This window comes from Drosophila albomicans, chromosome 3, assembly GCF_009650485.2.
Source record: "Drosophila albomicans strain 15112-1751.03 chromosome 3, ASM965048v2, whole genome shotgun sequence".
Classification (NCBI taxonomy): Eukaryota; Metazoa; Arthropoda; class Insecta; order Diptera; family Drosophilidae; genus Drosophila; species Drosophila albomicans.
This window is the reverse complement of record NC_047629.2, coordinates 30,968,874-30,994,483: the sequence shown is the minus strand read 5'-3', so window position 1 is coordinate 30,994,483 and position 25,610 is coordinate 30,968,874. Positions and strand designations below refer to the sequence as shown.

Sequence of the window (25,610 nt, the reverse complement as noted above, 5' to 3'; positions counted from 1 at the left end):
CAAACAAAAGTTCGTAGTTGAACTTAAATTGTAAATGTTCTTGCTACACAAATGTTTAACATTTTCAAATATACATTTTTTCCTTTTAATTTTGACATTCCAATTTGTTGCTTTTATATATTCAAGTTTTTCAGATTATTCGAAATTAACTATTTCGTTTTTTTCTAATCTTTTTTCTTTTTTTGAAATATATTTTTTAAAATTTATTTCCTGCGAAATGATTGATTTTTCTTACACTGTGATCTTCTCCGTATCAAAATACTCACGAATGTTAAAGTCTTGGATAAATAAAACAGAATAATCTGTGAGCTCTAGTAGCAATATTTTGAACCTAAAGTTCAACTAATACTAAATTTCTCGTAGTGTAGGTTCTAATTGATATTACCGTTTAGCTTTGTACCTCATTTTTCGTATGGTTCTTTGTCTTCTCTATTCTCACAAACAATTTCGCACTCTCTTCGCATCTGCGCTCTTGCTATGCTACTCTTGCTATGTTTGTCCCGTTCTTTCTAATTCATTGTCAAGCTTTACGCTAGAATGAACTTATCACTTTATAACAGCTGTTGTGGTTTGATACGGTTGTTTATACAAGGTTTTGCATAATCAAGCCAGAGGCTTGCACTGAGCGGGGCTCGATAAAAATGAAACCGCATGAGTAGATATTCTGGGTCTGCACCCTCTGGACCTACCTCACTGACAACCACAAATATAACGAAAGTCTATGCACTTGTCAGCATGACTGGCATTTGAGAGGTACAAAGAAATTCCGAGACTAAACAACAAAAAGAACTGAACTATATTTCTCAAACAAGTGATAATTTTAGTAATTGTTTAACCTAAATGGACTGTGTGTTTATTAACACTCTCGTCTTTTGTGCGTCAAACTACTTATGCGACATGCTTGGATCGTTAGTCGGGTCAAAGAACAAGAGAAGAGAGCAAAACAGGTCTCGGACCCTGATGAAGTCATTAAGTTTGGCACAATCTCATTGATGCGTCAACAACTGCTCGAAAGCTCATCGCATAAATAAACTGCTTGAGCACGATCTCAACTCTCTTTTGGGGGAATCTGAAGAGGTGCTTGTCTCTCGGCTCTATCGCAACTCGTAAATATCAGGGCACAAAAGTGTCTCACTTAGCATGTCACAACAAGCAAGACGCCAGTCGGGTTGTGGCTTCGATTAGACCAAAAGACCAGTCGACCAGTCAGCGATAACTATGTAGAGTTAGTTAATTGTGGCCATTCGAAAGTTAAGTTATGAGCCCATTCTTGAAGCGAGCCCCAAATCGAAATAAACATGTTAACTTATGGATCTCAGTTATCTGCAGCCGCCGTCTGCATAAACTATGCAAATTATGTGCAATTGCCGCACGATCGTAGCGAGTATCTGTATCTCATTTTCCTCTTCCACTTCTTTGACTTCTTGAATATGCTGTGAAAATCGGTAGATCGCATTTGGGGGCCCCTCACAGCTATGGGCCAGAGACAGCGTCTGTTTGCCAGTTAATTGAACCAGTATATCGCACTTCAAAGTGCGCGAACTCTTGTAACTCTCCAAACTCTCCGAACTCTCCACTTACCACTCTTGTGGAATTTTCAGCTGCAGGGAAGTGCACTTTTCTGCCATTACATTTCGTTTGCCTTATACAAAAAGTTCAATTTTTGACTGGCATTATGGGCGTGGCATTCGAACTGCTCTCTTTGATTGCAGGTAAGCGTGTCCTAAGGAGTTGAAGAGTAATAAGCACTAACCGATACGTCTGCCAATAAAGTCAAGTCAATGCCAAGAGCACAGTTTGACCCCAGTCTACATAATTGACTAGCGAAGTAGGCAGTCGAATTTTAGTTCACTCAAGCATAAAATGGCCCACAGTGTGTATGCATATGCAGATGAAGTGCGGTGAACTGCTTGCGCCCACTGTAAACATATTGTGCTAAGCAAATGGTAAACAAAATATGAATTTATAAATTAGATTTTTATCATAATGCTCCACGACACTAGACAAATAAGCTCAGCTCAGCTCAGTTCAGTTCAGTTCAGAGTTTCAGTTACAGTTTCACTTGCTTTTCCCATTTCCCATTCCGTTTGCATTTCCCTTTGTGCCACACTGCTGTTCACATATCCTGTGGCAAGAACAAACATGGCAGACAATTAATAATACTTAAAAAGGCAACAACAAGCAGCAAAAAAAAATAGCTTGTGTATGTATGTGTGTAGGGGGTGTTTGTGTTTCTGTGTGTGTGTGTGCGCGCTTTCAGTCTGAGGTCGAGGGTTCCCTTTTTGTGCCACATAATGGATAATAACATGCACATCAACACGGCGCGCCTAAGCACAGGACTCGCATGTGGCATGAGGCATGAGGCGGCTAAAGGGTGTTTGGTGGCAGCAAGTGGAGTGGGCAAAAGGAGTAGTGGGAGAGGGGTTGCTTAGTAATGAATAATGTGCACTCACCTGGAAGCATTAGAGTCAAGCCGAGTCGAGTCGAGTCGACTTCGGGGATGGAGAGCGGAGCGTGGGCGAATTTGAAATATTGCTACATTTTCACTTTGTCGGTGCCTAACGAAATACCTAAAAATTACAAATTACCCGTATTTGTATTTATTACGCTTTCCCTCTTCATACGTTATTCCAATTTGACTTTAGTTTTTCCCTTATTTTCCACAGTTTTTTTTTTTTATTATTTTCCGCACTTTAATTGAAATTAGGTGCGATGTTTAAATGCATTTCTAGAATTATTGTCGAGAGGCAACTTTCGAGCAGGGAGTGGCAACAGCTGTTGTCTATGTGTGTTGCGGGAATTCGACTGAATATGTGACCGATAAGAGCGGATTGATAAGCTTTACTTATCGTTAGTTTTAATAAACGTTTATTGAAATAAAGTATTTCCATTGATTTAATATTTATGGAGTCATTTTATAATCAGCAATTGTGAATGTAATCAATTATTATTAAACTCAAAGTTAATGTTGATTAAGATTTGTATAAAAGAGAAGTCTTTGTATTTTTTTTTTATATTTAAAAATGAATACCTCACTGTCTTGCTTTCATTGAAAATGGGTAGGGGGTATCTTACAGTCGAGCACGCCCCAATATAGCTTTGATATTTGTTTAACCTACTCAAGTTTTCTATACAAGAATTTCAACTGATTCCATTTTTTACAGAAAGTTAATTTAAATGTAAGTTTGTATGTGCTGATTTCTATTTTATATTGAAAAATTATTTTACAGACTCAAAAAATTAAAAATTGTATATAATTCTTTATTTATTCATCAATCTCGACGACTCTCTAAGTCCAATAAATAATATCAAATTATTTGTGTACATTCAATGCACAAACAAAACAATAACAAAAAGCATAATATTATAAAAAATATAATATAATAAAAAGTAATGTTACATCACTCGCATGCATTTATATAACATCAAAATAAATATTTCGCAGACTATATTTAATAAATATTCAAATTAATAAATAATAAATATTCGAATTCGAACGTCAACGAGTGCAGACGTGTTTTTTTATTTCACTTTGTGCTCCGGAAGACAACCAATTATAAAAAAAAAAAAAAAAAAAAAAAAACCCGATATCAATCAAGACAAACGGCGAAAAGACGCTTAGTGCGATGAAAAGTCGCAACTTACTTTTATTTTGTGTTTAAAACTAGTGCACTTTTGTAACTAATAATAATAAACATATAAAACCAACATAAAGTAAATAAGGTGATGAACCAAAGCGAGCTTCGGTCGCAGCGCCAACGTCAGCTAGACGAGCGTCGGCGCTCTCTTAGCAATGCATACTTCTCTTTCGTGTCGACAGATGCAGACGAATCAGCAAAAACAAAAGCTTCTGCCGATCAACCGCGAGCGTTAACCCCAACACCGAAAAACGAACTCAAGCCTACTCTCAACGAAAGGGCGCACTCTTTCTCTCCGTCTGCGTTACCGACAGCGCAAAGCGAGGTAAGCGATAAATGTGTTTCCCCCCTTCCTTGCTTTGCCTCGCCCCAACTGCACACATGTCTGGCCACGGTAACTAGCACAGTGACGTCAGTTGCAACTGTAAATGCAATGACGACAACAACAACATCAGTTTCGTCTGTATACCCGATACCGTCGATCGTTCCACCTGCTGTGTCAGCTGAGTTTGCACTGACAAACGCACCAAGTAAAAAGCAAGGTTCGACCATACAGACTGGCATGGATCGCTACGTAAACATTAAAAGAAAACAAAGTCCACAGGGCTCGAAAATGGGTAACGTTGCAAAAATCAATCGGGCTTCCTCCGATCAAGGAACTATGCAGAACCCTAATACAGCAAATAGATTTGAAATTTGGCTGACATCTCCAACGAAATGCCTTCTACAGTCACGGATGCGGACAAAAGCAAAGCGAAGCCGCCTCCGCTATACATCCGAGAGAAAAATTCTAACAACCTTGTGAACACAATTATCGATCTTATTGGTAAAGATAGCTTCCATGTAATCCCCTTGACTAAAGGAGACACTCATGAAACCAAGGTCCAAGTGAAAAGCGAAGAAAACTTCAGAAAATTGACGGAGCTCCTAAACGCCAAGAAAAAAAGTTACTACACTTATCAGCTAAAAAGTAGCAAAGGACAACAAGTGGTCATAAAAGGCATCGAACCAGATGTTAACACTACTGAAGTAGAACAGGCACTAAAAGATAAAGGTTTCAACGTAAAAACCGTTATAAATATCCGCAATAGAAACAAGCAACCGCAACCTCTCTTCAAAGTGGAACTCGTTCCTGACTCCAAGGCCCTCAAGAAAAACGAAGTACATCCCATCTACAAAATTCAGTTCTTACTGCATCGCAGAATTACAGTCGAAGAGCCGCACAAACGTAATGGCCCGGTCCAGTGCGCAAATTGCCAAGAATACGGACACACTAAATCTTACTGCACACTCCGCTCTGTATGCGTAGCTTGCGGAGGACTGCATACATCTGCTGAATGTAAAGCACAAAAGGACCCAACCACTAAAAAATGTAGTAACTGTGGAGGAAACCACACCGCAAACTATAGAGGCTGTCCAGTATACAAGGAGTTAAAAAGTCGTATCAACCATAAAGTCTTAACAACGCGATCCCACAACGCACCATTAATACCCTCCAAACTCACGCCTGAAGTTTTCTTTTCGTCAGCAGCCAGGTCATCACTCGGTAGTTCCAACGTAACAAAAAACGTAAGCTTTGCAAGCGTTATAAAATCGAATCAGGCGAGCCCTGCTTGCAATGACCAATCACCACCTACAGTCCCTTACCAACCCGTAGAGCACAAAGAATATAAAATGGAAACGATGATACTCAGACTGCAACAAAGCATGGAGGAATTCATTGCTTTTATGAGAACAACCATGCAAAGTCTGATGACAAATCAACATATTTTGATTCAGTTGCTCCAAAGCACTCTATCAAAATAATCAATGGCTCCCCTACGCATTGCACTGTGGAATGCCAACGGCGTTCCACGGCACAAAATTGAGTTAGCACAATTCATGAATGACAATGAAATCGACGTAATGCTACTAACAGAAACCCACCTTACCAACAAATACAATTTCCAAATCCGAGGGTATTTGTTCTACAGTACAAATCATCCTGATGGAAAGGCCCATGGAGACACTGGAATACTGATTAAAAACCGCATTAAGCACCACTTCCACAATGCGTTTGCAACTAGCTATCTGCAAGCCACATCTATCATTATACAGTTGGATTGTCACAATATAACACTAGCCGCGGTATACTGTCCTCTTCGCTTTACGATATCCGAAACCCAATTTATTGACTACTTCAACTCGCTAGGCAACTACTTTATAGCAGCAGGAGACTATAACGCTAAGCACACGCACTGGGGATCTCGCCTCGTGTCCCCGAAAGGAAGACAGCTGTATCAAGCAATTATAAAACCTAGCAACAAGCTTGACTACGTTTCCCCTGGTTCACCAACTCACTGGCCTAGTGATCCAAGAAAATTGCCAGACTTGATTGACTTCGCAGTTACAAAAAACATCCCACGTAATCTGATTAGCGCTTGTTCTCTACCGGATCTATCATCAGACCACTCGCCTGTACTCTTTGGCCTAAACCAACAGCCAGTTAGTAATGACAACCCCGTCATGCTAACCTCTAACAGCACAAACTGGCTCAAATTCAAGAAATACATAAGTTCACACATTGAACTTACACCACGGCTAACCGACGAAGATGACATCAACAGAACCGTAAACAATATCGAAACAGTTCTGGTTTCAGCGGCTCGAATCGCAATACCACGTAGGCAAAATATAACACATAACACCAAGCACACGAATGCAGAAATAGAGCAGTTAGTTCTGGCAAAGCGTCGCTCCCGGCGCGAATGGCAATTATCTCGATCGCCATCTGCAAAACAACAGTTAAAAGAAGCTTCACGTCGACTCACCCAGGCTCTACGACAAGAAGAAGACAGATCCATACAGCGCTATATAGAGCAACTATCTCCAACCAGCTCAAAATTTCCACTTTGGAAAGCTCACTCAACACTGAGCGCACCAACAGCAACGGTTACGCCATTACGGACCCCTGCAGGTTGCTGGGCCCGAAGCGACAAAGACCGAGCCGACACATTCGCTGCCCACCTTCAAAATGTTTTCCAGCCAAATCCAGTAACAAACCTGCCTAATATACGTTTACAAACAGAAGTAGACTTCCCTATTGCCGAACCAATTGTATTTCGAGTATGCGAAGTCATAAAAATTATAAAAGAGCAGCTGCAACCGCGAAAATCTCCGGGCTGCGATCTAATAACACCAAAAATGCTTATTGAACTCCCACTATGTGCTGTTGGTACCATATGCCAACTCTTCAACGCGATGACAAGAATCGGCTGCTTCCCGAAGAGGTGGAAAAAGTCAATCATCATAATGATACCAAAGCCAGGAAAAGACCACACTCTCACCTCCTCATACAGACCAATAAGCCTACTTTCGTGTTTATCAAAACTCTTTGAGAAATGCCTTTTAACCCGTATCATACCATACTTAAGAAGACATAATAGTATCCCAGCACATCAATTCGGTTTTCGCGAAAAGCATGGAACTATCGAACAGGTGAACCGCATAACATCAGAAATTCGAACAGCATTCGAGAATAGGGAGTACTGCACTGCGGTATTTTTGGACGTCTCTCAAGCATTCGACAGAGTATGGCTTGACGGCCTATTGCACAAAATCAAAATAATGCTCCCTAATAGCACGCATAAACTCTTGAAGTCATATCTTTACAACAGGATATTTGTAGTGAGATGCAATACCGTCATGTCAGCTGAACATAATATCGAAGCTGGTGTTCCTCAAGGCAGCGTTCTCGGGCCGACTCTATATCTACTCTACACTTCTGATATCCCTACGAGTAGACAACTGACTATGTCTACGTTTGCCGACGACACCGCGATCCTTAGCCGATCTAAATTTCCACAACAAGCTTCAGCGCAACTTGCGACCCATCTAGACGCTGTAGAGAAATGGCTCTCAGACTGGCGTATAAAAGTAAATGAGCAAAAATGTAAACACGTAACTTTTACCTTAAATAGACGAAATTGCCCCAACCTTACACTAAACAACACCGTGCTTCCCCAATCAGATGAAGTAACGTATCTTGGCGTACATCTCGACAGACGGCTCACCTGGCGCACGCACATTGAAGCTAAAAGAACTCACCTAAGGCTGAAGGCAAACAGTCTGCATTGGCTTATAAACTCCCGCTCCCCCCTTAGTCTGGATTACAAGGTCCTGCTCTATAACTCCGTTCTGAAACCAATCTGGACTTATGGCTCTCAGTTGTGGGGGAGCGCCAGCAACAGCAACGTAGAGATCGTGCAGAGAGCCCAAGCAAAGATCCTTAGAACTATCACCGGGGCACCGTGGTACGTTCGGAGTGAAAACATTCAGAGAGACTTGAATATACTTCCCGTCCGAGATGAAATAGCACAACACATGGAAAATTACTACATCAAGCTGTCGAACCATCCAAATCACCTTGCTAGAGCACTAACATTAGTATGCAGCCGTTCCCGCCTTCGTCGTAACGACCGTCCCATCCAGCGACAATTACTAGGACCGCCTACCATAAATACAGTTTAAGAAACTGTTAGAATAATGTAGTATTTTTAAGATTTAAACACATTTTGTTAGTCTCGTAAGAGAAGATTCAAAATATAAAACATACAGTAATAAAAAAAAAAAAAAAAAAAAAAAATTAATATATGAACTATGTTTTGTTTTTTAATTTTTTGTTATCAATTTAGTGCACAAATATTGTCCACTTATTTAAATGCACTTAAATATTAGGAAACTATCTAAATGCAAAACAAATTTATATTAAAAAGTTATTCCCATATTCACATATATTTTTTTAAAAATCCAATTTAATATAAACCAACATATTTTTACTAAATTTTCCCCTTTTTTTCTGTCAATTGCAGGTAAGCTGATGTGATTTTCTATGTAAGCAGAGTAAGTTTTTCTGTATTGAGAGAGAGAAGGAGTGGGGCTGTAAACAATTGTGCGGCACTGTAAGCCTACATGCAATCAGTGGCAACATAAATACTACACATATGCAAATCTTGGCATTTTCCAAATATATTTTTCAAGTGAAAAGCCGCGCTTTGATGTGCCACCGCCTGGTGGCAGCCGTAATGGTAGACAATCCCGTGGGAGTGGCACCATATGCTAACGGCATTCTGTGGCTGCATCATTAACACAGAGGTGGGACGGGGGTGGAAGGGTAGTTGAATTTGTTTGGTGCGCCAATTGGTGGATAAATAAACTGGCAGAAACGGAAGAGTTGGCATTGCAATTTTGAATGCGACGACCATGGCTGGCAAAACAATTACATTTCAATTTGGCCTGTTGTCAAAATCAGCCCCAAAAGCAGTCAATAAATGGTTGGGCACCCGCTCCCGCTCTGTCTCCCCTTCACCGTCTCTCTCTCTGGCTGCACTGCAATGAATGCATGATAATTGTTAATTGAAAATTGCCGCTGAAAATGCGGAAAAACTATGGAAAAAGGGCACTGGAATGTTGCTAAATATTTATGCATTTAACAATGCCAAATAACAGCAACAAATATTTATGCGAAAATATTTGTCCGTGCTCCATGGATATTTTTTGGCGTTTACGAATTTCCATAATTTATGCGCACAGAGGGCAAACATGGGGCAGCAACGAGGAAGCTGCGTCTATTTACCATTTACCATTCAATTCATAAATTTTAATTGAAAATTGCGGCACTGCAACACGACAGAGAAGACAAACACAACAAATAGCAGAGGACGCGCAATTAAATGCCAAAAACACGCGAATATGCGAAATCGTCAGATGACATATGGTAATGACAATCTCGCAACGATTCCAATTCCAATTGCACCTCAAATTCGATTCGATTCGATTCGATTTTGCAATGTACTCATTGCGCATATTTCGCATCTTCCCATTGACAAACCAAAAATTTTCCAATGAAATATTCATACACTTGTCAAGTGTTGAATTTCCATCCATTTTGACGCCGTTGATGAACACAGAGGATGAGAACTCCGATGATGATGTCGATTTACACACTTGTTTGGCTCAATTAACGTGTCTTGTTTGCATTGCGAACTGCAGTTTTTGGTAACCTCAAAAAACGTTCATTAATTGACTTTATGAGTTAACCAAAAACCAAAAGCAGACAGAACTTCAGCTCATTGGTGGTCATTTAATTGGCGGTCTCGCTGCTGGATTTATCGATGTCATTATGGATATTAAAGCGAAAGCTATCAGATTTCTAATGGCAATTGAAATTATTATTTTTGCATTTGAAAAGCTGCTCACACTTAATCGTTTCGGCTCTGCAAATATTAAATACTAATTAAAGCAAGTTGTTGATGAATAGCTGAGAGCAAATACTTTGCATTTACAGTGTGAGAGCTAAAAAGAGGAAGTCGAATAATCAGCTACACAGTCTCAGTCTCAGTCTAATCGTCAAAATCATCAATAAGACATCAAAGAGCAGAAGTTTGTGCTCTGTGGCTAATGGACAGAAGAAGAAGTGCCAACTAATTTGCTGCTTGCTGCTTGCAACTGATGCTTTGCCACCTGTTTTGTTGGGGTCATCATCATCATCATCATCACTATCATCATTATCATCGTCGTTGTCTGAAAGCCAATGGTGAGCTTTGCTAATGGTCTTTAAAAGCGCATTTAAAACGCGTTTGCATCGTGCGTGTGTCTAATTGGCAATTTCCCAACTCTCTTCTCTCTTTCCTCTCTCTCTCTCTCTCTTGAAAGTAATCGCACCTCGTCATCGTGGCTTAGACATGCAATCGATTAAATTTCATGCGTTGCCATTTCGCAGCTCTGAACTCTCTGATAGTTGGCTCAAATTCATTTCCATCAATTTTGGCTAAGCAAATGACTTGTATTATTTCTGGGCCAACTCCACTTAGGGCTAATTGAGGTATTCGAAGCGTGGCAAGCAAAAAGGTTCGATGCATGTTTAAATATTTATTCAATGTGAAAATTCATCAAAAGTTCAGAGTTTATTAAATATTGAAAACGATTTTGGGTTGAGCTTGAGATTAGGGAAATTGCATTTTTGAAATTTGACTTAGTCAATTAAGAAGCTTAGGGCTTAAGAAAAATAATTATTTATTTCACTGGAAATTGTCGGACAGCATAGAAATTGCTTGTTTTATTCAAGAGCTTAAAATGTATCTAAATAAATAGACTGCTTTTTAAAAATAGACAGACAACAATCAAGGGCAACTCAAACATTTAATTAAGTCCCTAATTATCTTCGTCGAACATGTCCTGATCGCTTTTTTTCCTCGACTTTGTTTGCGTTCTAAAACTGATATCCGAGCCTGTCATTAGCCTACGCCTGAACAGCAACAGCAACAACAACAATAAAAAGTCAGAGCTCAGCGCTTTAATTAAATTATGACTATGTTAATGTACCGTTACAAGGGCACATTATGCTCTGCTCATGTTCCTCTCTCTCTCTTTCTCTCTTCGTCTCTTTTTGTTTCCTTCCTGCCAACTGCCAAGTTTAACACATTGCATGATGCCGCTCATCAGGACAACAATTGTCCAAGTGCCACGCCCCTTGACAGTCAGTCAAGTCACACACACACACACATAAACACGCACAATTTTCTACACGTTTATTCCCGTGTTGCTTTTTTACCCTGTAAAGGAGAATCCCAAAAAGCGGGTATTTCTGTAGCAAACAAATTAAAGAAGGGAATTCGCAAGTTGTGCATTTTTCTTCTCTTATTTTTTGCGTGCCTCTGTCGACTTCCGCTTTGGATGGCGTGTCCTTTTCGCTGGCGCTCGCTTCCTGTTTAATATATGACGTTGATGTCGCCATTTGGCGAAATGTAAATAAAGTAATTAAAGTAATAAAATTTGTTTTAATGTCGCGCACACGAAAAACGAGACAGAGATGGCAACACCAGTGACAGAGACAGACACAGGGACATCTGGATATATTCTTTCACCTGCGTGTCGCCATCTTGCTTTCAGCTTTCGTCGCTTCCGCCGGACTTAGCCGCCATTGTAGTCACGTCAGCTGTCAAAGTCAACGTCAACGTCGCCGCATTTAGGTGATAATTACGCTTATTTAATCATTTATTATGGCTACTTGATGTGCGCTCTCACTCTAGCTCTCTATTGCCGTCTCGCTTTCGCATCATTTTTATGTAATTTTCTCGATTAATTTGTTTAGAACACGAAATTGTCGCGTTTATCACGTTGCTTGTCTATACAACATTTTATTTGCATTGTTTCTCACTGTTGACTTTGGTTTATTATTCGTCTCTCTCTCTCTCTCTCTCTCTCTCTCTCTCTCTCTCTCTCTTTCCATCTCTCTTTATTTTTTAATGGTTTTTGCTTTTATTTTGTTGACATTTGGCATTCCACCTGCGGCTTGCAACTTGTTGTCGCTTTTGCGGCACTTCCTGGTTGCCATTTGACTCCATGTACATGAGAAATCAATTAGTTGTGCATTTATTTGCTAAACTTTTCAATTTTCTTATTACACGAAACTAAAAATGGGCAGTGCAAAATGCAAAATGTATTTTGAATGCATTTTTGATGATGCAGACAAAAATGTAGAATCAATATTCCATTGTTTGTCTAAATTGGTAATTTATTTATTTAATTGACGGTGACTTTGTTTACTTATTTAACGTAATTGATTTGTTTAATTTTTTAAATTGCCTTACAAAAAAACAACTAAAATAATTTGAAATCTAAACAGTTTTTGATCTCTTTATGATTTCTGTTCGTGAACGGATAAAATAGTTCGGATTTATTTGGCAAATAATTTGATATGTGAAAGAACAGGCTTCAGTTTTCAAAATTGTAGTAGTAAGATACCAAATATACTTTTTAGTGTTTTTCGGTATAATAAGTAGGTATATTTGAACGATAAAATTGACAATAAACTAAATATAGCTTTTGATACTGTAGAATATTAATCAAAATATAAAATAAAATAATATAACTATTAGGATTCTTCCATACACGTTTCAAGGTACCTTTTTAAATTATTCGTTTCCTCAATTAATGCTTAAATGCTTTGTTTTTAATAAAAGCCACCAAATTAAGTGGAGAGTAGGAACACAGCATACGCTCCCTATCTTGCTGCTATCTGCTTCTATGCGCTGAATGAAGGTTATCAAATGGCAGCCATAAAACTTCAAAAGCTTCGTGCTTCGTGCCCCAACATCCAGAGGGGGGAAGCTGAAACATGCAAATTTGTCTGCGACGTATCGACTGAGACTTAGGTCAGGTCGCAGCTGCTCTCAATTCAGGAGCAATAGTCGTGCCATGTCCACTCACTCCAATCATTCGCAATCCCGATGGCAGCATTTTTAATTCTCTTGCAACGTGCAGAAAAATACGAGCACAACAATGGGGCAAGATGGCTTCTGCTGCTCCTGCTGCCGCTGCTGCGGCTGTGGCACATGGCTGAAAACCACACCTAAACACATTTGGCAATTAAGCCGAGTCGAGTCGAGTCGAGTCGAGCTGAGGAAACAGGGCAAGGGATTTGGCGCAAAGAGACCAGAATGCCAGGACACTAAACAGGCTGGCAGTCAGGCAACCGCACGACAGGGCTCAGACACATGAGCTCGCTCGTTTGATATATGGCAGACACGAATGCAGCCAGAGTTGGAGCCACAGCCACAACCACAGCCACAGTCATGGCCAGGATACAGGCAGTCACCTCGTGGACCAAGCACAGGACATGATACCAGGCAGGAGCTGCTGCTGCTGCTGCTATCGACAACAACACTTGAATGTTGTTTAGAAACTTGAAATGGGCGGCTGATAAAAATGGAACGACGCCGAAACGCACAGAGGGAGGAGTGAACAGGAAGTTGTTGTGCCCATAGCCGAACATGTTTAATGGCGTTATTTATGTGGGCGCACCCCACGCCTCTCCCTTCTCTCACAGCCCTCGACTGCAATTTGTCGAGCGGGGGAACACGAAAAAATTATATGCCACTTGAACCTGAAAATTATTTACTTCTATGAAGCGAACACGTAGAACTGCAGAACAAAGACCCCGAAGGTTCAGACAGAAAAAATGAGAGAGAGAGAGAGAGAGAGAGAGAGAGAGAGAGAGAGAGAATAAGAGTGAGAGAGAATGTGTGAAATAGACTACGGAAAGCCGACGCACGTGCTGCCAAAAAGAGAGAAAGAGAGAGAGAGAAAGAAGAAGAAGAAGCGACAGAGAGACAGCAAAAAATGGCAACTATTTAATACGCGCTCTCGACATTTGTTGGTATTTTGTGTGTGAACTTTTTTCATTATGTGTTGTGGAGACAGCGTACAAAGAGGGGATGGCAGAGGAGGATAATGGGAAATGGTATCGCCTGGCGTGAACTGTCCAGGACTCCCTTGCGTGCCATTTAAATGAAGCTGTTCAACGTTTCCACTTCCATTTCCATATACTTTTTTCTTTCGTCTTTTTGATACGCTTTTGAGGCTGAAGAGCTCTTTTGTTTCTGTTTTTTTGTTGGTAGTCTGCAGTCTGGCGCTATTTCTGGTATTTAATTTAAGTTTTTTATGTGCTGCCTCGCTTAGTTTTTTATAAAGTTGTGACTTTTCCATTATATGTATATGAAATATTCTAATTGAAATAATTGTTATTGCTCAAAGAGAGAGCTTGAAATGGCTTTTAGAATGCCAGATTATTGAACCTCATATTTTGCGATTAGCCCACGCAGTCTAGACACTGTCTTTCAGTTTATATAACGATTATTGTGATTGCTCTAACGCCACCTGCAATTCCAATTTCAGTTCTCCAATTACACTTTGCTCTCCATATCACAGATATAAATGAAGTAATAAAAGCATGCCGAGAATCTGCCGCCCGCTGTTTTAAATGAAAAGATGCCTTGTCAGTCCCTTATAGTCTCTCGTTCTCAGTGTCATTCCGGGAAATCGTCGATTCTGGGAAGCACTTCAAATCCCTTGGAAGCAGCATAATGCAAATTGTCTGCGCCTCTCCCCAAGATTGGAATTATTTTCAGTTTCTCGTTGGCTCACTTTTCGCCATGGCGCTTCAAGATTATTACACCCGCTTGCAAAATGGTGAAATGGTATCATCATCTTTGTGAAATAGTACATGAATATACCAAATGAAGCCTTCTGAATATTTCAGTATTTTTGGTATATTATTTAGTACATTTTAAGAATAATAGGAAAAATGGATATTATATCTTTGTGAAATAGTACATGAATATACCAAATGTAGGCTTTGGTAAATTTCAATATTGGTGGTATATTTTCTAGTATATTTTAAGAATAATAGGAAACTATGTAACTTTTTAAAATAGTACATGGATATATCAAATGTTGCACTCGGTATATTTATGTATTTTTGGTATATTATTTAGTATATTTTAAGAATATTACCACACGGTTTTGCTTCTATTGAAAGTGAGTTCGGGTATCTCACAGTCAAGCATACTTGACTGTAGTTCTCTTACATCTTTTTCTGCAGCGGATAAACGTTGAAGCTGGGAACTTGGGGCGTTTCACTTGATAAAACAAATTATAGGTTTGACTTGCGGAGTATTAATAACATAAATATATTTACATAATTACAAGGTCTGAAGATAGAGTGGAGAAAGTTATTAAAATCAGCTCTTTATGCTCTCTTGAAGTTGCTCTTTTGTCACTTCCGCTCATTTTATATGTCACTCGACGAGCTGCATCCATTAAATGCATTATCAGAGAACCATGTGACCCATAATTGACTCTATTGCAACGCCCTCGACTGCCTTTTTTGCCAGATGAAACTAATTTCCTTAGTGGGCGACACTTACGAGTTCCCATTGATTGACACTTGTGAGGCAAAAGGCAATCCGATCTGTCAGTCACAATCACACACACAGCCCACAAAAGTGTCAAACTGAAGTCAGATCAACAGCACTAAGTGCTGTATTAAATGCAAACCCATTGAAGACGGCTCATTTAAACTCAAAATGTCAGATTATTAAACTTTGATAAGACTCCAAGTGCCGTGGGCTCAGAGCTCAACGCAGCACAGCGCAGAAGATGAGCATGAAAGATGTGGTTGATGATGAAGTCGCAGTTCTTCTTCTTTGGCTTGTCGGACTGCAGCTCAGATTTCGTTATAGCTCGCAGCTCGCAAAGATGTCGATTACAATGCCAATTTGAAGCCGTCTGACGCTGATGGGGATCATCCATAAAAAATGACGGCACGTACCCAAAGTAGATTTCCCGAAATGATAAAGAAACCATGAAGAATAAAGAGTATAAGAATAGTTCTATCTCTCTTTTTATTTGCTGCCAAGATCTAATACACTTTTGGTTTGATTTATTTGTCGTTCAACATGTGATATCGGTCTGTCGTCTCTTGTGCACATATTGACAGCTTAAATGCTCCATTGAAGGATTGTTGTGCTTAACTTTAAGACAGGTGAAATGGGGGAAAAACGAGCTCGTGTGTGACCCCAACTAACATAATCGTATCAATCGTGGCAATTACAATTTCGTGACGCCTCGATTCTACGAAACTCTGGAAACTTAATATAAATGCAAATTCCAAATACCGAATTCCAAATTCAAATCGGAAAATCTTCAAAATCGATGCGTACCAAATTCAAAATGAAATGAAACGAATCGTTTGCCCTTCCATAGAAATGAAGAAACTTCAAAAAATATGCGCACAAATCATTTGCTTGGGCATTGGATTTGAGATGGGATTGAAATTGGGATTCGACTTGGGGATTGGGCTATGCGCATTCATGATTTTAAGATAGTTTTTTCTTCTTCTCTTTTCGTATTTTTGGCCAGCAGGTAAATTTGGCTTTAACATAAATCGCTACGCTCTAGCTGCCAATGAATTACAGTGAAGTCTGCTTATGTTTCTCAAATTATTTGATGGTATTTTCCACTTCATGCTCAGCTTTTGCTGTGTTGTGTCCACTGTAGCTACGAGACCATCAAGTTTATCTGATTATGCCGCCCTCCAGTCCAGTCCAAAGCCATGTCTGGTTTCGTTGTGGTCTCATCTTTCTGCGCTTTGCTTTCGTTGCGCTTAAGCAGCTGTGTCTGTCTGTAGCTGTGGCTTATGAATTTGGCCAGGCTTTTTTCTTTTTTTTTTTGTTGGTTTGTTAGCGTTTTCTTTATGATTTCATAAGCATTCAGCCGCGCGTCGTTAATGTTGTGTTTTTTGTTTAGCCTGTCGATCAAAATGCAATCAAAACTGTGCGGGCTTCGTTTTCGTTTTCGTCTTTTCGACTTTAACTTCAACTCTGACTCCATCTATGGTCCCCATTCCTTTGTCCAGTTATTCCACAATAGTTTCTTGGGCTCGTATAGATTTCTATCTGCTGTCTCTCTCTACTCTCACTCTTCTTGTCTCCCTCTTTGGGCCTGCTCTTTATTATTTATGGTAAGTGCCTGTTTTGGGCCGCGCTTCTCTCGAAAGTTGTAATTGATTTTTACAGTTTTTATTTTTTTTGGTATGAGTTATAAACTTGCGTTATATCTTTAAATATCGCGCCATAAATAACAATTGGAATTGTTTATGCATTTTCTCGTTTTTATTGCTCAGAAAAGTTACCATATAAATTGACCGCTATATGGTTGTAAAAACATTCTCTACAAATTTGTGTATAGCTCGATTAGAGAGAAGTTTGTGGGAAGAACAGATTGTAATCCATTCAGGTTTAACTACCTGCCGATCGATTTAAATAAAATCAAGGAAGGCCATTAAGTATACAGCAAAAGAATAAATAATAAAAAAACGATATAATCCAATTAATCCTTAAACGTTTTTTAAAAGCATATAATTTAAACACCGCCGACGACAACGTCGACAAAAACGACTGCGATAAAGGAGCCCGAAACAGAACACACCCAAAAGCACAGACAACAACCACAAACACGATCACAACAACAACGACAATAAGAGCAACAACAAACAATGCCAAATTCGAGCTGCCTTCAAGATCCGAATTCGGTTTCGACTCCAACGCAGCCGCCTTTGGATCTTCGGCTGCTGATTTCGATCGCTACTCTCTGCGCTGGAACGTTGGTTGACGTTAGGCTGGAAGTCGCGACCGCGTTGTTGGAAGGTGCGTGAACAATGCCAGCACAATCGAACATAATTAGGCTTAAGTGGCGGGGGGAAAGAGATGGAGATGGAGGCGGCAACTGCCCATATACATAAATAAGAAAGGCAACGCAAATAAATTGTAGCGAATTTTTATAATTAATTGTATTGTCGTTTGGCTCGTTTATTGTCTGCTCATCATGATCATCATAATGAAGTTGATGCAGTATTTTAGATATGGCGACAGTAGGCGAGCCAACTTATGGTAGCAACCATAACATCAACAACAACAACTGCAAGCGCAGTCTGTGTATTAAAAGCGCATTAACAAATCCTCTAATCAGCGCCGGCAAATCATCGACTGAGTGTGTTTCTGCTTGTGTGTGTGTGTGACTTTCCGGCTCTGTCGATCTGCAGCTTGCGTTCCGCCTACCGCCCTCAAAAAAACTGTCCCTCCTCTCACTTTCGTGCTCTGTTTCCGTTGCGCCTTTTGTTCGCTTTTGTTTTGCTCCCGTCGAGCTGCAATTGTTGTCGCAATTGTATCGCGGTTACCAAGTGCACTGAGAGAAATTATGTAATTGCATTGGAGTAATGAAACAAATACCAAGCTGAACGAACTTTTTAGTGAAGAAATTGTAATAGTTTAGTCTTTCTTTAAAAATTAGATTTAAAATATTATAAAATAGATTGCTTGCTAGATTATTTTATTATTATTTTATTTTATTGTAAATGTTCTTAATTTGTTCCTCAAGTAATCTTATAAAAGGAATTACTAATAGAACTCTATTCTTCGAAAAATAATTATTAAAAAACATATGTTGTTATTACAAATTAAAATCTGAAAAAAAGGAAGAAGTATCATAATTCCCATGAATAATATTCTTTATAATAATAAATTAGAATTTTCATTTAATTTGAAATTATTTTTTTAAAAATTGACCACATAACTCATGGATTAGCTTTCACGCAACTAAACGCATTCAAATGATCTTAATAAGCTTGTAAATTCAATTCACAGAATGTTTCTATTTGAATGTGAGCACCAAAATGTTATAAATCCCAGTTGAATGGAGTTTAACTCCCCACATAATAGTTATTTTTTCTAGTTCTCTATGCACGCCCACGCATAAGAGAACTATTCTCATTTTATATGCATCAATTTTTTGTGGCTGTGTAACGCCCAGTTTTCAATTTACGAGTTGCATATCTTTTGAGTTAGAGCCAAGACGTTCCAGGACCAGGCGAGGCTATCTATTAATAAACCATAATAATTTATTGATTTCCTTTTAAAGTCGCTATTGACCCAGCTAATCTGCACTGAATTATCGTGCCCAAGCATTGCCCTCGACTTCAACTGAAACTGGGCCTGAGAGCTGAGAGCTGAGCATGTGCCACAACAGCAAGATGCGGCTAGAAAGTCAAACTCAGGAGAATAAGGAGATGGAGATGGAGACTGAGCTGAAGCTGAATCCAGTCCACGTTGAATGCTTAACAAACTATTGTTTAGTCTAAAGACTCGTGGTCTTCTTGTGGCCTATGGCCGTGGCAACCTTTTGTGGATGGCTTTGCCACCTATTGACATGCCCAGAGCAGGGGCAGGGGCGAGAGGGAGTGGAATGAAGATTGTCAGTGGGCTGTGGACTGTGCTCTCATTATACAATATACATTTAGCTTCTGCTTCGCTGCCTTAATTCGCTCACTTTTTGTGCCTTATTAAGTAGCTTTTGCAGGGAAACTGTTTTTGGGATACGCTCTAGAAATCCAGCAAGATTCCTAGCTTGTTAGTTGGGTTACAACAAAATACAGGGTATGTGAAAGTCATGCCTTGTTCAGCGACGTTTCACTTTGCTGCCTGTCGTTTCTCGTGTTTGGCTTAGTTTCTTGCTTGAGCGCATTTTTGCCGTCAAAGGCATCCTTTGAAGTTAATCGTATGTTGTGCTAGAAAAATTACACACACTCACACACAGTCGCACACACACTCACTGCCAGCCATTTGCTTTCTTCTCTGCTGTTACACGCTTCAATCGTTAACATATAATTGTGTTTTAGCATTTAACTTTGGCTCCTTTTTCTGTCGGTTTTCTTAGCTCTCTTGCTTGCTCGTGTTTGCCTATTTTGGCTTGAAGCGCTCCACTTTGACTCCTTCTTCCTCTTCCGCCATTGTCTGCCTAATTTTCTGCTGCTTAAGCCGTCGTCGTCGTCGTCGTCTTCCTCGTTGGCAGCCTGCCTGCCTGCCAAGCAAATGCATTTTCTTATTAATTTCTGTAATCCATTTGGCCAAAAATAGGTGAAGCTCCTCGAGGCGAGGGCCAAAGGATTAGCCAAATTTGGCATGTGATGTGACTTTAACTTGGGCAGCGAGATTAGCCAAGTTAAAGTCATCAGATATCCAAAGTTTAATTAAAGATACTCTATATTTTGCGTATCCAAGAGCAGCTGTTGCCACAACAACAACACAATATACATATAATCTAATAAATTTATTTAAATTTATATTTAAAATTAACATATTTTATATTTCATTTCTAAATTATGAATTATGTTAATATACTTTTCAAACAATATATTCGATATTTTATCAATACATTTTATAATTTATTTGAAGAAGCACTACCACTATTATATAGTAAATTAATTGTTCATATAAATATTCTTTTGAAACATTTTTTAATACAATTTTAAGCCATATTGTGCCACCGAGATAAGCCAAGTTAAAGCTTTATACTATCTAGATATCTTATGCATCAAAGATGTGTGTTTAATGACACATGTGCTAATACCACATCAGGACACTTAACACTCACCTCTCTATATAATTTATACCTGCCTCCAAGAGCAGCTGTTGCCACAATAGCAACAACAAGCTGGTAGCTTCGACAGCCTGCAGGTAATTTATCTAATAAAATTATTATTACCATATATTACAATAAATGAGGCTTAATAAGTATGCCACAAAGATTTCTGCGCTGGCAATACTTTCATGGAGCCTGCCACAAATTGCGTGTGGCACGTGACCGAAGTAAAAGCGTCTGCCACACGACTGTGTCTCTGTCTGTGCGTGTGTGTGTGTGTGTGGAGCGTGAAAAGCCGCCGCAACGCAACGCACCGAAAATAGCTAAACAATTTGAAAAGATGTCGCGCAAAATTTAAATTGCCGACGTCGAAGACGGCGGCGCATTTGAAATGCAAAGTAGGCGGTGACAAGGTGACACGCCCACTTTGACAATATGGCCAAAGATGTGAATTGTGAAAGTATTCCCGATAAATTAAAGCTGTAAAGCGCTTCCTCCAATTGATCTGCGTAATGTTTAAGCCCCTCGTTTTAAACCCCAACCAACTGGCCTACAAATTGCTTCATTTGTCCAACTTGCCACATAAGTCGCAACAGCGGGGGGCACAGCCTTTTGTTGCTGTGGCATTCATGTTAAATTTGATGTAACAACAACTAAAATGCTGTGGCGAAGTTTTGGACGACAATTGAAATGGCGCTTAATTTTTTATGGCCATCGCAAACACTCAAGTCAAACAGGCAAACAGCCCGCCAGAGTATCCTTGACAGGACCCGACATTGTTGTTGTTGTTGTTGTTCTCTTTTTTTGAGTCGCTGTGGGTGGGTTTTTGTGCTTCCACTAACCGCCACAATTTTGCGGTTTGTAAAACTTTTCCTGTGGCTGCGTGTTGTTTTCTTGTTGCTCTCCCCCGTCCACTGCTTTTCCATTTTCTTTTTTCCATTTTTTTTCCTCCGTTCTCTGTTTGTTTGTTTGCTGAGGCCGCTCTTGTTTTTTGGGCCTAGTTTGTGGCCTCACTTGTTTTCCATTATTTTGTTTGCATTTGAATTGAAAATTAGTATTTGGGCACTTTAACATTGGCCGCCTGCTAATTTATCATGCAACTTTTCGTTGTGGCTCCTTTGCCACACTTTCCCTTTTCCTTATTTTTTTACTGCTCAGCATTTTCCCTTTTTGGCTTTGCGTAGCAAAAGTGTTTGTTTAGGCCGCCTGTAATTTTATTTATGACATGTTTGATTGGGTTTCGCCTCTCAAAGTTCTTCTCGAGTGCACTGCAAATACACCATAGAAGAAGCAGCGGCAACTTTGTGGCACGCGTGGCAAATGCTGCCCGAGAGTCGTGTTCTTATTTTATTTATGCTGCCACATGACTCAATTGCAGCCACTTACTCAATTTGGCTACTTTGCAATGTAATAAACTGGCGCACAGAAATAAACTCAGACCAGACCAGAGCAGAGCAGAGCAGAGCAGACCCTCTGGCAGTGACAAAGGTAGACCAATGTTGCCCCAAAAACGAGTGTGGCAAGGAGCAAGCAGAATGAAACTGGCGCACAGACGGCGGCAAACGGCGCCGCAGCGTTGCCAACTAATGAGTTCCTAATTTAAATAAATTTCTAGTCATAAATTAAAATATGTGAGACAGCAGCAAAACAAATGCAGCATGTGGCAAGGAGGCAACAGTGCAGACAACGCAACTAAAGTGTGTTGAATTTTCAGGCAACATTTTTCCGCTTTTCGCTTTAATTGGAAGAGCGACTGAGAGAATTGGCAGCAGCGGATTTCTATTGAATATTTGATTGTGAATGACCAAAACGATTTACAAATTTCTTCTCTCTCGCTGGCCAACAGTCGCAGTATTTGTTGATATGATTGGCCAAACAATCGTCTAACCACATTAATCAGTTTCTAGCTAAATGCTAAAGGACAATCTCCAGTAAAAGAAATCAGAAAGCGATGCTGAGATACTGAAAGGCAACAAGCCAAACTACGTGAGCAAAAAAGCAAAAGAAACAAGTAAGAAATCTATAGTTGAGTGTGCTCGACTGTGAGATACCCGCTTGCCGTTATCAGTTAAACATAAATATACCAAATTAATATACTATTGAAATCAACTGAAATGTATATTTTGTATATTGATATAAAAAGTACTATCAAAAATAATGAACCAAAAAAAGTACTTTAATTAACCGAAATGTATATTTCGTATATTTCTGTAACAATTTTTGCGAAAATATGCCAAAATATATATTTGGTATACTGCTAAAACGAGTTGCGTAAGAAATCAATATACCGATGTATATTGAAATATACTGAAATAAATATTGTCAACAAAATTATAGCTCTAACTCTTATAGTCTTTTAGATTAAGATTTTAATGCAGAATATATAACTTTATGTAGTCGGATATGCCCTTCTGGTCTATGAGTAGCGGGTATAAAAACAGTTGGCGCATACCAAAAGTCAATGAGCCATTCAACGATCGATCCGCAAAGGCGGCTAGCTGGCTGTTTGGACTTGGCTAGTGCCTCTCGTTGGTCTGTTGGCCTGTTGACTTGACTTGACTTGGCTTGGCTTGGCTATCCCCAAAGATGGTCAATGTCTCGCGGTTCACGTCGCGCTGCCTGCACATTTTCGCTACGCCGCATTTTTAGCCAATTTAAAGTCTAATTTAAGCAGCGCATTTGTAACGCACGTAAGGAGCACATAGAATCAAAAGGAATGGGAAGAGAAGAGGGGATGCTGGCAGCGGGGAAGGGGGAACAGAGTAGACGCCCAAAAGGATTGATCGCTTGGATAATTTTGAGCACGTACGCATATAAATTTCATCAAAATTCCAATGAAATAAACGCAGTCCGTTTAAATACATAAAACAAGACAATACGCGAATTTTTTCCCTGCAAAGGACACAAAAGGCTCTCGACAAAGGAAAAAATTGAGAGGAAAAAAAGCTTCATATTAAATTATGGATTTTTCTGTTTCACTGCAAAAGGAATTTGTGTGTGTGCAGAGTTTTTCCCTTTTTTCCACTTGTTGTTAGTCGTCATCGTTTGTTCGGCTGCTGCGTTTGCGGATGCCGCATAATAAACATGTTTATTAGCATTTTTGCGAGAGCAAACAATAACTTAAGCAGCGCCAGACAGCTTGCAACATGTTGCACGCAACAATCAGTCCCAAAAAAAAAAAAAAAAAAAACAACCAAAAAGAAAGAAATATGCAGCATGCAATAAATTGTTGCACATTTTTGCTGATGCAGCGAAAATAATTAAAAATTTGATGGTGAGAAGATGAAAGTAGCAGCAACAGTCAACGAATATTTGATGCGCTATTGAAATTGTATCAAAGAAAAGTTTAAGATTTAAAATTTTATAATCAAAAAGAAAGGAAATATTAAGAAAAAAAATATCATTTACATATTCATTTCTTAACTTTAGTGAATATACATTTGATTAATTATTTTTGTTATCATAATCTTAACAAGTAAGAAAGCTACTGTCGAGTGTGCTCGACTGTGAGATACCCGCTACCCATTTTAAATAAAAGCAATATATTTTGCGGTATTATTCTCAAAATATACCAAATATACCGCAAAATACTAAAAATATACCAAATGGTATATATGGTATATCGATATAGTACCGCATTCAAAATATACCATAGACGGCACAATATACCAGATTGTCAGCCAAAGCAACTAAGACCCCTAGTAAGTAGGCGTTTTTGCCCATACAAAAGTATTTCTTAAATAGCTTCCACAATTTTTCTGATCGCAACCAAATTTTCAGGGATCATAACTATTATAGTTATTACTGTATATACCAAAATTCGTAACTCTAGCTTTAAAATTACGCTTGTTATTCGATTTTTTTGATTTGCGGGGGCGGAAGTGGGCGTGGCAAAAATTTGAAAAAAAACTTGATCTGCGTGCAAACATAACAAATGCTGTCGAAAAAAATTATAGCTCTATCTCTTATAGTCTCTGAGATCTAGGTATTCATACGGACAGACGGACAGACGGACAGACGGACGGACGGACAGACGGACATGGCTATATCGTCTCGGCTGTTGACGCTGATCAAGAATATATATACTTTATAGGGTCGGAGATGCCTCCTTCTACCTGTTACATACATTTCCTGCCGGCACAAAGTTATAATACCCTTCTACCCTATGGGTAGCGGGTATAAAAATTATTTGGAAGCATTTCTAACATACAAAATATTATATTTCATTTACATATTCATTGATTAGTTTATTATTTAAAGTCAAAAAATTATTTCAAGTACGTTAATAATCTTCAAAATTAATTTATGGCATGATGTGCTCGAATTTCATATGTAATATATATCATTTTATTTGCGCATAATAATATAATTTTTAAGAAAGTTTTTAAGTCTTTTATCATATTGTTTAACATTATTTGGAGGCAAATTAATTTATTCTCTTTTTAAAAATGTGAATTTTTAAAAACATTGCGAAATGTGTAAAGTGAAAAATATTTAAAATATTCATAAGCATTCTCAGTTCAAACAATTTTAATACATGGCTGCTTCGTTTGCGGTCAGTGGAAGCGCTTTTTAAGCGAAGCAAGTCGAGTCAAATGACGTTCATTAAATGCAGCAGAAGATGCACGAACCCTTCTTGAGAGCATCGTGTGCTTTGCATTAATTTCACATGCAATTTACGCTGATTTATTTGATTTGCCATCTCACTGTGGCATGCCCCATGTCTGATGCCTGATGTCGGGTGTCGAGTGTCCAATGTCCAATGTCCAACATCCAATGTGCAATATACAATGTGCATTTGCTGATGGTCTTGATGCCTTGGCAGCGCGGCATGTTTGTCACTCTGTGGCGACAGCTTCGAGAGGCGACCCTGTTTCTAAATTGGCCCGGTCAGACAGAAAGACAGAGGGACAGACAAAAGATCGACCCTCTCTCTCTTTGGGCAGACGTCAGAGTTGCCGTTCGATTTGATCGATTTGTGTTGATTGCCTGTCAGTTGGTTGACCGTCCGCTGGCCAATACAATGGCTGTAACAACAGCAGCAGCAGGAGCAGCAGCTAGTACATCTTGTTAGGTGTCAGGCGGTGCAGTCAAGTGTTAAATATATGTACGCAAAAACCAAAGCGAACCCGGGGAGAATTTACGTTAACTAAAAGTGCATAAAATGTGCACACA

General features: G+C 39.2%; 1 protein-coding gene across 2 annotated transcripts in view; it reads left to right on the top strand.

Moving 5' to 3' along the window:
• The window catches only part of LOC117572390 (nyctalopin), a 113,495-nt gene that overhangs the window by 32,283 nt on the left and 55,602 nt on the right, over positions 1-25,610 (top strand). The gene's annotated exons all lie outside the window — the stretch shown is intronic.